At 42.6% G+C, this 16,833-nt stretch overlaps 2 protein-coding genes and 1 pseudogene across 6 annotated transcripts in view; 1 reads left to right on the top strand and 2 right to left on the bottom strand.

The window, feature by feature from the left end:
- The window catches only part of LOC311257777 (uncharacterized protein), a 176,028-nt gene that overhangs the window by 77,394 nt on the left and 81,801 nt on the right, over positions 1 to 16,833 (bottom strand). The window lies entirely within an intron of this gene.
- Positions 261 to 6,879, bottom strand: LOC311257057 (E3 ubiquitin-protein ligase TRIM35-like; annotated as a pseudogene). Its single transcript has 3 exons — positions 6,782 to 6,879; positions 6,554 to 6,607; positions 261 to 1,336 (listed from the first exon to the last, which is right to left on the bottom strand). The product of its transcript is annotated as an E3 ubiquitin-protein ligase TRIM35-like (transcript).
- Positions 6,344 to 16,833, top strand: part of frmpd3 (FERM and PDZ domain containing 3) — an 89,683-nt gene continuing 79,193 nt past the window's right edge. For both annotated transcript variants that reach the window (XM_084353653.1, XM_084353652.1), the window contains exon 1: positions 6,344 to 6,837. The gene's annotated coding sequence lies outside the window, so the exon portion shown is untranslated. The remainder of the gene's footprint in view (positions 6,838 to 16,833) is intronic.

Genomic DNA, 16,833 nt, shown 5'->3' with positions numbered 1-16,833 from the left:
TGTTGTGTTGTTGTGACAGTTTCTCCGCAATTTACAAAATGTAGTGATTTTTCAGTCTTTCTTCACGGGCGGGTGTAAAATTTGACATGTTTACCGTCAATAAAATGTTTTCTTTCAGAAATTTAGTGTAAATGATGAAATCACTTTAAACAGCTCCTAAATGTTGGCAGGTTAGACGCACTAGAGTTGTTGCTGGTCTCCGCCCAAAAGATTGAGAACCCCTGCTCTAACGAACCACATCTATCAACTCTATCCCATTGTTACAGCGACCTTCTCTGGCAGTGGGGTGTGAAGGTGTGTATGTGTGTGTTAGTATCAGGATCAGAGAGTGACAGCTTTCCTTTGTTCCAGTCCAGATTAACTCGGACTCTCTCGAGCCTCCCCTTCACTGGGAGAACAGCGGGTCGAGCAGGTAGCGACCACGCTGAGTATTCACTTTTATAGAACCGTATCCTCCATAATCCAGACTGTATGAGCCCCTTTCTGTTGACAGACTCTGCTAACACACCCAGCGCCCAGCCTGTACTGTCTCCAACCTCAACGTCCCAGCTGTGAGTCCCTGAGTGAACGCCCTTTGGAGCCAGAAACACAGAAGTAATCTTTAATCCTCTTTGGGTTCGCAGGAAGCTGCTGTCTCTCCGCACATCTCACGGCGGTAAGATGTTCAGACATGACAAGGTGCAGACCGGCTGTGTTTGGATCCAGAATCACAGGAGTGTAGGGGGCCATCTCCTTCATCTTGTCCCAGATGTTAAAGGTCAGGTTGCCCAGGTGTTTGGGCACGTCTATCAGGGCTCCTGATGGTGACTCTGGGTCATCCTGCAGGGAGCTCTGCTGGACTCTTTCCACTGCAGCCTTATAGTTGTGCAGGAATGAGACGTCTTCAGCTCTCAGCTCCATCTCTGTGGCTGTGACTGTGTCTGAAAGAGCCGCTATCTCTCTGCTCAGAGCCTTTATCTTCTCCCTCATCGTCTGACTCTTCTGCTCCTCTTCCTCCCACAGGGCAGCCATCCTGGCCTCCTCTTCCTCTAGAAACTGATGAAGCCTCTTAAACTGTGCTTTAACCTGCCTCTCTGCGTGTCGTGACTGGACCTTAATGGGTTCCGCTGTTTGATCAAACTTCAGTTTAACTTTCTCAAAAAGCTCCACTGTGTCCTGTAAGAGCTTCAGAGATCTCCGGAGCTCTTCTCTGTGGTCCGGTGCGGCCTCTTCGACACGTCTGAATCTATGGTCTGTGTGTATTTTTGAATCATGTGAAAACTGGCTGCTGATGGTCCAGACAGAAGAGTTTAAGTTTCTCAGAGTGAACTCTGCAGCGAGCCTCTGAATCTCGCCCCTGTACGAAGGCCTCACACAGATTATTTAAGGCAAAGTCTAAAGGCGACTCCTCCTTTGAAAATCTTCTCTTACAAAGTGGACACTGGCATGTTTGGTCCTCCCTCCACCAGCTCTTCAGACAGCCTTCACAGAAGCTGTGGCTACATGACAGCAGGACAGGGTTCTCAAAGCTTTCACAGCAGACAGGGCAGCTGAGATTCATTTCTGACAGGGAAGCCATTTTCTCTGAGTGAAGCTGAAAAAGCAGCAGATGAAGAGTCAGTCATGGCTCCACTCTCTCCTCTGGTGGTTTCACTGGAATGTAATTTTACTGACTTACATTATTTTCTTTTTACTCACATTCAGTGTGTGGTATGTCAGCAGGTTGAAGCGACAGTGTTGTCGTTCTTCTCCTGCAGCTGTACTCACCTGGAGGAAATTGTTGGTTTGTGGTGAAGATGAATCTTCTTTTTGTCTCTCTTGAGTGACTATTTTTCCTGGTGCGTCTCAGGTGAGTCAGCTGAGGGGCGGAGCTTTGTCGGACCTGCTCTGTGTAATACTGAAGCTTTACACACAGCAGTGTGTTTCACTCCAAAGTGTTTATCTGTCATTGCTCAGAGAGGATTGTGGATTGATTGTGTGTAGAGAAACAAGGCTTGGCCTCTATATCATTTGCTTGTTCTAACAGACGCATATTCATATGGAGCACATATTTCAAACTAAGTATTCCCCCTTTGAAATATCTGGACCTTCTTTCTTTCGTCCTGCCCTGACAGTCTTTGGCTCAGTGAGGGGATTAATAATGTTGAATTGTCATATTATTTTTGCCTTTGGCAAAAGACACTAAGATTTGTGCCAGGTCTGTGTTCTCCAGAGAGAATGATGTTTGAAGGTTTGTTTTTGTTTATTTTTTATTACATGGACAATTTTCATTATAATGCTTCAGTTAACATTTCTATAAGCAAATTAGACATTTGCGCGGAACCTTTCTGAGGCAGGTTTTCTGCCTGAGGGACTTCCACTTTGGCATGTGCAAAGAAAAATAATAACAAAGCCTTTGCTGGCCGACACGCTCCGCACCTTTATGTCCCATTTGTATATTTTTCTTACATCTGTTCATTACGGCTAACATAAGATTCTCGGTTTAAATTGATGTCAGCTGTGGTTTGTTTGATGGGTTGGGTTGTTTTTCAGACTAGAGTTGGGAAACTTCAACAGAGACACAACTTAGTTACAGACGTGCTGCGCAGACAAAGACCCTTTTAAATGGCAAAGTTTGACAGACACCCAGCATGGACGTCGAGGCTGATTTACCCGCTCCCCTCACTGGAGACAGACGGAGCCAGTTGGAGGCTGCCATTAAAGCAACAGACTATGCTGCTGTTAGAGAGACACTTACAGTGCTGTTTGGATCGGGGCAGGTCTTGGATCACCTCAGTGCCAGCCTTTCTGCTTGTGTGCAAGCTTGGGGATGTTTGCCTCCGACAGGAGCCAGTTCATCAAGGATGCGTTCCTGGACAACAGGGAAGCTGCAAGTTTTGGTGCTTCCAGGCTTGACTGTTTCAGAGAGACACAGAGACACAGAAAGCCATCTGTCTGGTCTGAGTCAGACTACTGGCCAACAGAAAGCTGTTGACAAGGTGATGGCGTTTCTGCCTTCCTGTATTTTGGAGCCACAGACCTCTGGTTTGGTCCATGATGGAGCTTTTGAATTCAGCCTTCAGCGCTGCCAAGCTAAACTCTGCTTGGGCTCACAAGAGGCAGAAACTGTGACATAACAAAGTTATTTCTCATCTACTGCTTGTCCGCTTACTTATGAGCAAAATTATGCCTGCCGCTGCTTCAGGAGCACCTGCTTTGTGTCAGCACCGCTTCCTCCTTTGTTTTCTATTCCCCGTTTGATGACCTGTGGCAGGTCACATCAGCGGCTTCTAATTAATGTTAAATCCGTGAGTAATTAATTCAACTTGTCTGTGCGCTCTGCAGCTGGTGTCTTTACTTCAAAGATTATTTGGGAGGGAAGATCCTCCACTGTGTAACGCCACTGTGCAATCACAAGCAGACTGAATGTTTCTGTTCAAACATGCAAACAAAACTTTATTTATGTAGCTCATGTTCTCCCAGGTGGAGGCACAATGTGATGTTTTGTATTTGCCTCCACCTGTCTTAGGTTTTTGTAAGGAATTATGTGTGCGACATTCACAGGTGATTTGGCAGAACTGAATTTATAACAATTATAATTGCAGATTTCATTCCAACTGTGCTGATGAATAGAAAGTGAGAAACTTCTAACTTCTTCTATCCAACTTCTCATCTTTTATGACGACTTTATTACCTCCGCCATGAAGGTTTTGTCTTCACCCCTGTCCATTTGTTTGTTGTTTGGTTGGTTAGTCGGCATGATTACAGAAAAATTACTGGACAGATTTTCATGAAACTTGGATGGAGGATGAGTCTTGGCCCAGAATAAACTCCATTAACTCTTGGTGCGGATCCGGACGGGAAAAGATGGATCCTAAAATTCTTCCTCACATTCTTTATCATTGTGTTTTTCAACATTTTCTCTAATTTCTAAGGGAATAATGCATGGATCGTGATGAAAAAAATCAGGCGTATTTAAGATAAAGGGGACTGTTGGGACCTGTAACTGTGGAACTGATGGCTTCTAAGAAAGCTGGACCGATTAACACTTTATAAATGACTTACTGACATTTCTGCAAACCTTTTAGCTCATTACAAAATAAAAAAAAGCCAATTGCATTTTTTTCCCCAACCTGGCATCCCAAAAGTGGTTTCATTACCTAATTACTGATCTTTAAGGATTCAGTAAATGGTTGGTTAACCATTAATAAAGCCCCTAAAACCCCTTAAAGAAGCTGCTCCTAACCTCTTTCTAGCCTGATTGTTCCTATGCTGCAGTTTCTCCTCCACCTGGAACAGCAGCATACTGTGGCCTGAGTGTAAATTGCAAGTTAACGCTGGACTTCTGTAACACATCTGTGCGTCCGAGACCAGGTGATGTGTGTGTGGATGAAGGTACCAGTGCATTTGTAATCCAGAGGTCTGCCAGAAGTGCAGGAGCGAGAGGGAATTACCATCTGTTCGTCCTCTGCCAACATCCAACGCAGTACTAACCGTCTTCCTCATGCATAATTACCCTCACACTCATTCCATGAGGCTGATTCTTCTTCATGAGATTGCCTCAGACGCTGCCTCGGCTCACTCTTAAAGCCTGATTTAGCAGCAGATTACAGAGTTGGATTAACTCCGCCGGGAGTCAGGAATTGCCTTCAAAAGCAGACCCCAGGTCAGTGGAGGACTGTTTCCCCTGAAGGATCAGTTCTGGATTCAGTAAGGCTATGTTAAGCTCTGCTGTGGGATGAATGACAATGGGCACATTGTGAATTAATTTTAAACTGTTGTTAATCAGTTCCTTCACACGCTTGACCTCCTTTTCATGTTTTAAGTGGTTTCCATAATTTAAATTTGCTATAGCAGGTATAAAATCCACTGTTTTTGGTTGTGAGTAGTCATGCAGTCATATCTGGCAGAATCAGTGCGTCTTTAAGACACAAAGCTGTTTATTATCAAGAAATCATAGACAGAAATTAGTGTTGAGCTCTTTTGACTGTCCTGTCATATCATACTGCCAGCATGGCTGTCCGCAGGCCTGAGTCCTACAAGGAGAGAATCTTTCACTGCTTACAGAGAATGTCTTGTCTGTCTAGACATTTTAGTTTGCAGAGACGCTGGGAGATTGTCGATAGCCCTCGCTGTCAGGTTGACAGGGGTAACCGCTTCTTTTCTCTGCCCTTTCTACACGAATCCTGAATTCAAGCCGAACAGAGGACTCGCCTAATTCAAAGCCAGAAACACACAGAGAGCAGTAGATGGGAGACGGATTCCTCTGAAGACAAAGACAGAACTAAAGAGCATGCAAAGATAAGGAAAGACTTATCTAAGGAGGGACGAAAACAAGAAACGATGAAGCGGAGGTTTAGTATTCTCCTCGTGTGCTTTGTAAATGTCCCTGCCTTTTTTTATTTTTTTTATCAGATGCAAAATGTATTAGTGCCTGCATTTCTCTCTATCTCTCTTTCCCTCACTCTATTTCTTTCTCTGTCAATTTCAAAAGCCTTTCTTCCTATCTCCAGATCTTCATTCTTCTCCATTTTATCCCTTTCGGTCTCTCTTTTTAATTCTTCAGGCAGTCAAAGCAGAGCAGACGTCATGCTCGGAGAACAAAACAGAACGCGCTGTCAGTGAAACTGAGCCTCAGCATTGCACATCCTGTCTTTCTCATTTTCTCTCCTTTCGCTTCCTGTCTCTCTCTTTTTCTAATCAAATGGTCCACCTGCCTTTTGGGTTGCTTTTGGAGGGTTATCTCACTGTAGCGGTTTTCATATTTATCCACCTCTCCTCTCCTCTCCTCTCCTCTCCTCTCCAGAGGATCCTCTGCAGTGTTGAGGTGTGATATATCATTCCCCTGGGCATTCAGGGAGGCAGGTAGCCTGTTAAGGCTGTAGGTTCTCTGGGCTGTTGATATACCGATAGCCTGAAGAGATTCTCTGCTGCTATTTACCTGTTTCTCTCTTATGTGTATGTTTGGCTGTGTGTGAGTGCAAGTAACAGGCTGTAAAGTTCCCAGAGAGCCATTGAAAATGTGCTCATTAGCATATAAAAGACTTAAAAGAACACACTAAACATGCAACATATGCAAAGCACATCCTCTGCTAATGTACCTCTTCCTCTCTCTTTCTGAGTGTCACACACACACACACACACACACGTGTACGGGTATGGATGACTCATTAACTCTGCCATTGCCATGCATCCCTGATTAAATTGATACCGATAGATGGAGCAGGAGGGAAAACAACCTTTCCTATGCTCTCCCTCGCCATACTCCCTCCTCCGCTCCCACACACACCCATCTCTCTCACTCTCTCTCTCTCTCTCTCTCTCTCTCTCTCTCTCTCCCTCTCCCTCCCTCTCTCACACTGCCTCAGCATCCTGGAGCCACCGGCAGCACTAACAGTGAGGGGAAGAGACTCTGTTTTCTCACACAGCACAGAGTGGGAAAAAACACACACATACTCATTCACACACATGCACGGGGAGAAAACGGAGGTGGACTGAGGCTTCAGCTGTAGCATGTCCACTGGCTGCAGTCAGACATGTAGGAGGAGGAGGTGCTCTGCTCGCCGTTCCATGTCCGCTTCAGCCCTCTAAGCACCTCCCATCCCCCCCGAACACTCGCTCCCTGGCTCTGCGGTTGCTGAGGGGTTGGCTGGAATGACCCGGGAGAGCGGGAGACACAAGGAGATGCGCTAGACGGGGGCTGCTTGCAGGGAGGACTCTCTGATCCTTGATCCCTCCTCTTCTCCAGGCTGGCAAATACAAGGCAGACCTCTGATCTGCCCCACAGATGCATGCCCATATAGGAGGGCATGTCTGTGTAGACCGAGGGTCTTCATCAAGCTTGGCCACAGAGAGGAGGACCACCACAGAGACGTGCAGGTAAGAGGCACCACAGCTGGGGCTGCTCTGCTGGATTCCCATCTAGATTGATCTGCGCAGATGTGGAGGGATCAGCTATGTGTCGTCTCAGATATAAATGACTTCCTTCTGTGGTTCTCATCTGTTGGTTTGATTATTTACTGAAGCTTTTGCTGTGTGTGTGTCTTGTGCTCGGCTGCTGTGCTGCTCTGCTGCATGGTCATTGATTAGAAGGGAGATGGGTCTGTGGATGAGCGCTGTGGCAGCATGATAATGGAATATGTCTCCTGGAGGACATGGTCCGATATCCATCAGACGTCTGGGGAATGTCAGGGGGAATGAAGTAGGTACAACAGGGAGGTAGCAGGAGAGAGAGAAAAAAGAAAAGAGGCAGACGAGAGATAGAGTGAAAGTCTGTGGCATTTCATATAATTTATGTGAGTGCCATATCCGGGCTTTCGCTGTTTTTTGAGGGGTGACCATTTGGCTTTGCTTTTCCTCAGAGCTTCATTTGTAATTCATATATTCGTGCCACACGCCACATTTGGCCAGTTTTTCAATTAAAGTCTAAAGGCTGAATTTCACAGTGTGTCAGAGTAGCTGAAAATGCCAGAGAGGAGTTTGAAGAAAGGGTGCAAACTGTAGCAGGAGAGCAGGAAGAGAGGGAGCCCATGGGTGTGAGTGTTACACCAAGCCAAGCAGGGTGGAAGTTGGGGTAGAAGCCCGGGGAGAGAGAGGGAAACTGATTTGCTGCATAATAAGACTGAACAGTTGCACTGACAATCATGTTACTAAGGATGTTATGTTGCAGTTGAGACTTTTCCCTGCAGAAAAAGGGAAAAGGTCAGTTTACAACCTCTGCAAACAGAAAATTTCTCCCCCGAACCCTCCTGTAAGCCTCATTACATGACTCTAAAATGGTTACAGTGCTTTTCTCCTTCTGTGGATGTCAATGGCGGGGGCAGCAGCAGCAGCAGCAGCCCCAAAGTGCATTTCAGAGATTGGCCCTGGGTAGATGTGCTTATTCAGAGGTGCCTGTGGGGGAGAGAGATGAGCTGTCCAGTGCCGTTGCATGGAGCATACATCACTGAACGCAGGGCCATGGACCCAGGAGGAATCAACAGATGGAAAGCCATTACTTAGATGACCAGGCTTCTCTGATCTGATCATGAGGCTGTGTGAGCCATAGAGACAGTGGACAAATGGAGGGAAAGAGACAGGTAAAGCAGCGAGGAAGGCCGTCAGTCAGACGAGGAGGGCGCACTCTCTTCAATGCCATGATTAATGCCAGAGGCGGTACATTCAGCATATGCCAAAAAAAAATATCAATATTTTCCATTATACAGCGTGTTTCAGAGTGGATGGCGGCTGATTTAGAGGTTGATTTTAAAAGCCGTTCTGCAAACATCTATCTAGATGCCACTCAGCCCGACACTGGTTAGGCTGGCTTGTGATGGAGTGGACGTCTGAGGTTGATTGCAGAAAAATGCATGTGTGGGTCGATTGTGGGAGTTTTTATGGCAGTAAATATAAACACAGGCATCAGTGGACTAAAAGAAAAGTTATCGCAAACTTTCGCTTCAGAAGTAACATTTAATTATTGATAATCTGAGTTTTCTGATCAAAAGCACAATAGAGCCCCGAAATCATTTCTGTGATCCTGCTGTACATTGTACTTTCACAGGCAGCTGCTATTTTATCATCTCTGTCAACTTCTGCTTAGTCATTAGAGAGAGCAGAACAGCCCCGGGGTTGTAGGCTGGAACAAATTAATGCAACTTGTGGTGCAGCCTTCGCCCAAGTGCACTAACAGACACCAACCTCTCATGATGTGGCTCATTGAGATGTCCTGAATACGAGGACTACCGTGAGATACACCAAGTCCGGACATGCTTTGAAAATCCAATCAGCATCAAAGTAGCGAGGTCTGATGCACATGTAAGGCGAGGCAGTCGGCCAGGCTGGCGGCTCTGCAGAGGCACATAAAAGCACATTATAAAAACAGACTTGGCACTCGATAAAACCTACAGATTACACCAATTACAGTGGAGGGCATTTAAATGAGGGGAAACAACACGCATTATTTCAGTCTCGCAAACACTTTACGCTGGTAGTTAAGCACGAGTGGATAGCTCTGTTGCAAGACACGTGAACACACTCAGAGATGCGCATGAACGCACACACACACACCAACTGCTTTCCCCTGCTGGAGATGATTTTAAATCGAAAGCACTGATCTCCATCTTCTGTCTTGTTAGGCTAAATTATTTTTGTCCAGCTTTTAAAGCTCTGCAGGAGGTAGTACACAATATATGGGGTTTAGTTAAATTATGAGGCTTTGTTAAAGGGTAACTCCACCTATTCTCCACATTAATGTGTCCACAGGTCTTGAGGAGTACTACTGCATATATTAAAAAGTAGCATAAAGCCTTTTGCGGCTCCAGAAGAAGCTGCATGTAATGTGATAAATTGCCCCCAATGATGTCACTCAGTGGCTAGGTTGCATTGTGGGCCATGTAGGCTCAAGTTTTATAATGGTTCTGCTGTATCGATTTTGATTGTTTGTGTTTAAATTGTCTATTATGAGGCCAATAGTGTTATAAGAGTGCAATGCTGGACCAGTGTACTGCTTTTTAAAACCTGGGGCCTACATTACCCATGATGCAACCTCGCAAATGTATCAGATTTACATCCAGCTTCCACTGGAGCCACAAAAGGCTTTACACTACTTTTTTCATTTATGCAGTAGTACTCCCCGAGACATGTAAAAAACAAACAAAACCACCAATGTTAGTGCTGTCTGTGCCACCACAGTCGCACGTAGCTAATGCCTTTTTGCCATTAAACTCAATTGGCACATGTTTACTGTAATTACATTGAGCATAGGTAGTGTGGTTTATTCCCTTCAGCAGTGTAAAATTGAACTACATCCTTGTGCATCCTAAATAATATCTGCTGGAAGTATAGCCATGGAGTCATGTCAGGATAAAGTACGCTGTTTCAATCAATGCATGTGTTCTTGATGGAGTGCAGTGACATGCGGCTGCAGGCTGTGGCTACAGTAGAAGTTACTCTTTTGCAAATTCATTATTGGCTTTGGTCTCTTCAGGGAATTTGTTGATGTTACTGAAAATACTAAATAACAACAAAGCTATCTCTTAAAATGTTATTCCTACACCTAGGGATGGTAAATATTACACTATCTACGCTTTTGTACACTTCTGTCTGTACTATTGTAGTCATCATTTTAATATCTCTGTGCCTACCTCTAGTAAATCCTTTATCTCCCCGGTAGGGTGATATCCTTGCATGTTTCAAACAGAACTGACTGAGATCTGAGGTTGAATTTTCTAATGGGAATCATTTTTGAAATCCAGGACTACAGGAGTCCAACATGACAAACTTGTTTTATGATGGGCACCATGTTGTTGAAGTCTGCTGGTTACAGATAGGAGCCATTTCTGACAACCAAAGGCAAAATACTATGACTGATCTCCAACAGCTCTGTTTAGTTTCCATGAAAACCCTTTGTATTTCTAAAGAATACAAAGAAAAGATTAGATAGATAGATAGATAGATAGATAGATAGATAGATAGATAGATAGATCGTTCTTTCTCTCTCGTGTGGTTGCTGTCTCGCTCTTGTCTTCTCTCCTGCCAACCAGCTGTTTCTGCTGCTGTATCTGAGGGGCAATCTGGCCGAGCTGTAGGCCAGTTCTCAGACGCACATGAGGGGAAAAAAAGGAAAAGAAAACAACAACCACAGTAATAAACTGGCAGTGTTACTGGGGCGATAAATATCTGAGTAACAACATGCATATTAATTGGTCTTTTGTGCCAGCACATTTTCTGAGAATCACGCTAGTGCTCCGCAGCAGAGCAGTGCAGTGTGAAGTCATTTCTTAACTTGGCCAGGATCCCAAACCATCAGCAGGGAGAAGGAAGACAAAAACACTTGCAAAATGCAAAAAAATCCAAAACCACACTCTGAACACTGGATTGTAAGATAAGCGTGTGCTATGACCAGCTTTCAGCCTCAATGACAAAGAGAGGTTGTATCCATGAGTGTACACTAGTGGGATGGCAATGTCGTTCCATCAGTCAGTCAGTCAGTGCAACAACTAATGGACAGATTGCCATGAAAACGTATACATTCCTGTCACATCTCATCTCCTAAGGATGAATTATAAAAAGTTGTTCCCCTAGCTTTTCACCACCATGAGGTTACATTTTGTATTTTGCTCATTTGGTTTGTGACCAAATATCTGCAAAATATGATGTACTTTGTGTTTAGTGCTAATTAGCTAATGTTAGCATTGCCAGCATCCCAGATTAAGATTGTAATCATGGTGGTTCAACAGTCTGGTAACCTGTTATATTAATTGTAATAAGCATTCGTTAATAGGTAATATGGCTCCTACAACTTACTTATAAGATGCCTTTTATAGTTATTATGTGTGAATGAGACTATATGTGCTTTCTTGTTAGATTATAATACACTTATAAGGAACTTGTTAACAGTTTATAGAGTGCTTAAGGGTGTTAATAAACGCCTAATGAGCTCCTCATAATGCATCATGGCATTACAAACACATTTATTGAGGTTAACTAATTTACCTATTATGTCATTACTAAACATTTACTAGGCTTTTAGACTGTTTTATCAAGATAAATACAAACATCATTATGCATTTACTGTACTGGCAGTTAATACAGTTAACTAATGCTTAATACAAGGACTTTAAAATAAAGTATTACCCTTGCATGTTAGCTTGGTGACATTAGCATTTAGCTCCAAGCAATGCTGTTCCTAAGTCAACATTTAGACCAAAAACAGCTGATGGAAAGTTTAGTGTAATTGCACGGTCCACAAAACATTTCCGGAGCTTCACAGCAAAACAGTGTTGCAGCATTCGCCTAAACAACTGAAGTAGATGGGAACTTGTTTTAAACGTAAAGTAAAAAAGACAATGGAAGAAAAACATAAAATGGCCCCTGGTAATCCAGGTCTTCAAGTCAAATTGATTTGGAAAGATGTAATTTTAAGCCTTGTTTTTTTTTTTTTTTTTTTTAAAAACAAGTTAAAGGTATATATAAGCTTTTTGGGTGAACCTAACCTTTAAAACAACACAAAGGGAATCTTCGTAAAGGACTGTTGCTTCAGGTACTGGTGAGATAGAAAATAATCTACAACGTAGAACGCTAGTTGATCTCAACAATAGGCCTAAATCTTGTTCCTATCCATGTACCATTTCCTGACATTTTGTTCATCTTCAGATCTATTCAACTTCAAGGGTAAACAGGGTAATGGTTGAATTAATTGACATAAACACCCAGGGTCTTTCCAATTTTAAAAGCTCTCAGGCCAAATGTGGAGGCTTCGTGTCCACAGTCGCTCAACAGACGTTACTGAGAATTCTTGGGGTCGTGCATCATTCGGGACAGCCTTTGGGGAGAATATTTTCATTCTCGCTTGCTCACACACAATTATAATCTTCCACATTTGCACATTAATATGTATGCTTTACACACACGCACAAATAAAAGCACAATCATTACTGCTAAAATCATGTTGATGACTTTTTTTGTGTCACGGAGTACAAACATAGCCAAGGGCCAAGAAGCTAATTACAATATTAACTGTGGTTTCATGTTCCCTTCTCTGTCACAGCGGCGCTCCAAAGGCTGCTTCAAAATATCTTTTGCATTTCATGGTTGGGCTTCACGAAACTCCCGTCTAGTACACCTGAGTGTGTGTGTGTGTGTGTGTGTTTGTCTTTCTGCAGCCATATTGAGAACAGATGACTGCAGTGTTTTCTGCAGGTTCAGCCAGCACCCCAACTCACACTTTTCATTTGTCAACAGCAAAAACACCAAATGATTTTTAAATGTGCTATAGATTTGTCCGGCCTAACAAAAACTCCATTTTGCGGGTGAGGACAGTTTTAGAAAAACAGCCAGGGGGGGGAAGCTGCACACAGAGGCAGAAGTGGTGGGCAGAGACGGTGCTACTGCAGGAGGAACGAGGAGATCAGTGATGTAGACGAAACTGAGGGGCCATCAGGACTCTCTCTCTGTCCTATGTCCACAGTCCATGTCCACATGTGTGGAAATCGAGAATGAACTAAATCTTTCAGTACAGTAGGTCTTTCACCAAAGGAATGGGGAACGTATTTGAAAACAGATAGATACATTTACTTAATATTTCAAAAGAATTTAATGGATTTCTCTCTCTCTCTCTTTCACTCTCCATAACCCCCGAACCTCCACCTCTCTCCTAGTCGGGTCCTGTTGTGTTGTTTCTTCCTCTTCCTCTTCAAATCTGGTTCACATGACATGAAGAGAATGGTTCAACGGTTTTTCCATTTGAGGGCTACACAAGTCAAGCAGTGTAAAAATGTTTTCTTTTAGTTCACATCACTCTCGTCATGTTAGAAATGTTGGTGATTTTTAAGACTTTGATTGAGAATAACGTCCACACTCTTCATCCCATGAAATCCATTGAATACATTTATAAATTCCCCTTAGTTCATCTGAAGTTCACCTTCCAGAGACACATGTTTTGTACCCAAAAGCAACAGCCAAGCCAAGATCTTGGCTGACTAAGATATTTTTTTGTCCCTCTTCTGTCATTGATGACATCCCAATCCAGTTGCCAGGATAAATGTTGGCAATGTACTTTTCTGCAAACCACTCATATGTTGCAACTTTGCATGTCTTTAGGTTCAGTTTTCAGTTTTATGTTGTAGCTACACTGTACTTATGTTCTGATTAAGTTTAGGCACAAACAACACTTGGTTAGGGTTCAGAGAAGAAGATTTGTTTACAGGAATGTCAAAATGCCAACATGTTATTCTGGCAACTGCGCTGATTACCCAATGTCCATTACATATCCAGAGTAATTTGGACTGAGAAGCGAGCCATCTGTCTTTAAGTAGTATGCAGAAAAAGAAAAAGTGTCTGATGGAGTTAAGAAATAAGCAATATCTTCCCCGAGTGTGACGTAATACAGAGAAACAGGCACAGACAAGAAAAGAGATGCATATGAGGATGTGGAGTTGAAGATGATTGATGATCTTTATTTTTTTGTGCCCTGCAGAAGAGAAAACAATCTGCTGGAAGTGTTAGAAAGTAGATTTTGACAGTGCATTTCAAGTATTTTGAGAGGAGGTTTAAAAAATAGTGCGAATGCACGCATAGCTTCTCACTGTCATGGAAAACACACACAAAAGAAAATCTTTCTTCAGTTCGGGCATGGCTCAAGATTTAAAGAAGACCCTGCTGAAGAAAATGCAACTGTCTGACAGGTGACAGTTCAAAGGACACAATAATGATCATCAAGCTGAAAAATATTTCAATCTCTCTTTTTTTCTTTTTTTACCAGTACAGGCGCAGTACAACATACAGTACCCCCCACTCCAGACAGCCATAATGCACAAAACACAGAAAACAAGTATCAAGTGTTCAATTTCAGTGTTATTGTTACTGTATGTAATTTGATCTAGGACTATGTAAGTCTATATGATGTGGACTCATTGTGTTTTCCAGCTAATACGGGCAGTTACAGGTCATCTGCAGGCTTTATTATTTTTGCATTAAAACATTTAGGTGAGAAAAATAAAGTTGAAAGGTTGGGGAACAGGTCAGCTTATAATCTCTCAAAAGAGCCCAAAACCATGCATGTACTCCAAATGGTTCCACAACAGCTTTGAATTTACTTTGGGCTACACTGGGATAGGTGATTGAGACCATTTTATACCGATTTTTTCAGGTGAAGACCACCTGTAATCTTTAATGTTATTCACCTCTCTATACCAGAAAGCAACACTTGGTGTGGATTCTTTGCACTTTCAGTTTCACTGTTAAACCACATTTAGCAGCAGAGAGTGCAACTCTTTCACATCTCTCTGAATCACAGCCTTCGCTGGCCCTGCTGCTTGACTCACAAGGCATCACTTTTAGTAAAATTTCAGAAGTCTGGAGGAAAACACATGGTTTTCTGTCTGGTTGTGTTACTTAACTCTTTGAGCGGCTCATGAGATAGAGATCTGTGTTGAGGAGATCAAACAGATACAGTATCTGTTATATAAACAGCAACGAGCAGAGAGATGAGCAGAGGAGTTTTACGGCAGATTGTGCTCTGAATATAAAAATACAAACCCATTGTTGCGGGACCGTTGTTGAACCGTTTTTTGCAGAAAATCAAAGTGCAATAGCTCAATCTTATTTGTTTATCACTTGATGGCATTTTATTGATTTTGGTGCAGAATAATTGAGAATGGTGTCTATTCTTATACATCCCTCTACACTGATCACAAACTTAAACGTCAGCTCCACCAATTTTACACATAAACTGTGTTTAAGACATGTAAAAGCACTTTAATGTGTGTAAAAGTGGTGGAGTTCCCCTTTAATATGACTGTAGTGTCACAAAATGGAGGGTACACTAACTATGCAGACTAGGAAAGACAGGACCGAGACTGCTTACATTTCCTTTTACCGTGCAGAAATGATGAGAGTCATAAATTCTACACAGCGAAGCGCATTTTTACACAGTGGCACATTTTCCATATTGATTGCCATACAGATCTGTGGCAATCAATTCAAGAGGCAGAAAGAAAGGAAAGAGAAAGAGAAAAAAAAGAAACATACCACTCATGTGTTCAGTATTCAGGTGGGCGGCCACAACGGGAAAAAAAGGAAACAAAAGAAAATCAATTTTCTAAACAGCTTAAAGGAAGTTAGCACATAATTTTGCATTATATTGCAAAACTGCATTTGATTAATGGGAGCTGAAGCATACTGTATTACTGCACCAAGGGTATTATTCAACAGCACTGCAGCCTGGCCTCACATTCTGTGCATGAACTGTTTTCATTTGTGCATATTTTTTTTTTTTTACAGTAATTGTTTTATACTGATTTATAATGAAAATCATTTTTTTTATGTTTGACCTAAACAACATAACGTGTGCGTAATTATATTATACAGAAACCAGAGTTGCGTTCTCTGTCTGTCTTTGTACAGAAAGGAGGTGACAAGCAGCAGTATGGGGTGCATTAACAGATATAACAAATAGTAATAACACGTGGGTGATAGAGGGGGAAAACAAACAACATCTTGGTTCATAGTGATATAGATTTCAGATTGAAGTCATAGGATTCATTCAAAACCTGGCTCTCTACATTCTGCGTATGTCTCTGCTAACTGATAAAACAATCTTAAAAGTGCTTAAAAGTGTCAGAATCATTTAAATGTATTCCTTCAGCCTTTCAGTGCATTACTGGCCAAATATTAATTCTAAACTTCAATAAGTGAAAAGTAAAACCAAAACAAGATCGCTGTGAACTGAGCTCTATTCTACTGCTGACAGAGAATACTGTTGTCTCTCATGCAGCTAATGAGAGGCAGATCTCTCCTGGTACAAGTCATTTGTTGCAGTAAATAAGTCTGAGGATTCATCTCAATCTTCTGTGATTGTCTTTCTGTGGAGGATTTGGGAGGGATGTGATGCTCTTTGATGTGCATGCTGCTCCCTCCCTGAAGCGGTGCAAACCAAAGATAAAACCTTTCCTTATAATACGGGGCTTCACATCAAAGGTGTAAGAAGAGTGAAACACTCTGACATGTTTCGGGAGTTTTTAAGATAGTGTGTGTGTGTGTGTGTGTGTGTGTGTGTGTGTGTGAACCTGTCAGGTTTGAGGCTCGATCTTAACCAAAGCTTCAGAGTATTGGCAATTTCCTATAAAGGTTTTACACTGATTTAAAAAAATAAATAAATTCAAAAATTAGCTACAATTATCAACATAACGTGAATAAATAGCAATTTTGTCATTATGATGCCTACAAACATGCCTAACTGATGTTAGCATGCTAAACAGCTAGCCCCGCCCCATCCTAGTCCAAAGCTCCTGTTCTAGCGGTGTAAACGCCAACACTCCCCTGGTCCCTGAGCTCCCTGTCTGAACTAGCTGCTAATTGAACTAACTAGCTAAGAGCAGCTACCGTTAGCAGCAG

Source organism: Pagrus pagrus (assembly GCF_965226575.1).
Source record: "Pagrus pagrus genome assembly, chromosome: 5".
Classification (NCBI taxonomy): Eukaryota; Metazoa; Chordata; class Actinopteri; order Spariformes; family Sparidae; genus Pagrus; species Pagrus pagrus.
The sequence above is the reverse complement of the archived record's forward strand: the minus strand, read 5'-3'. Positions and strand labels throughout refer to the sequence as shown.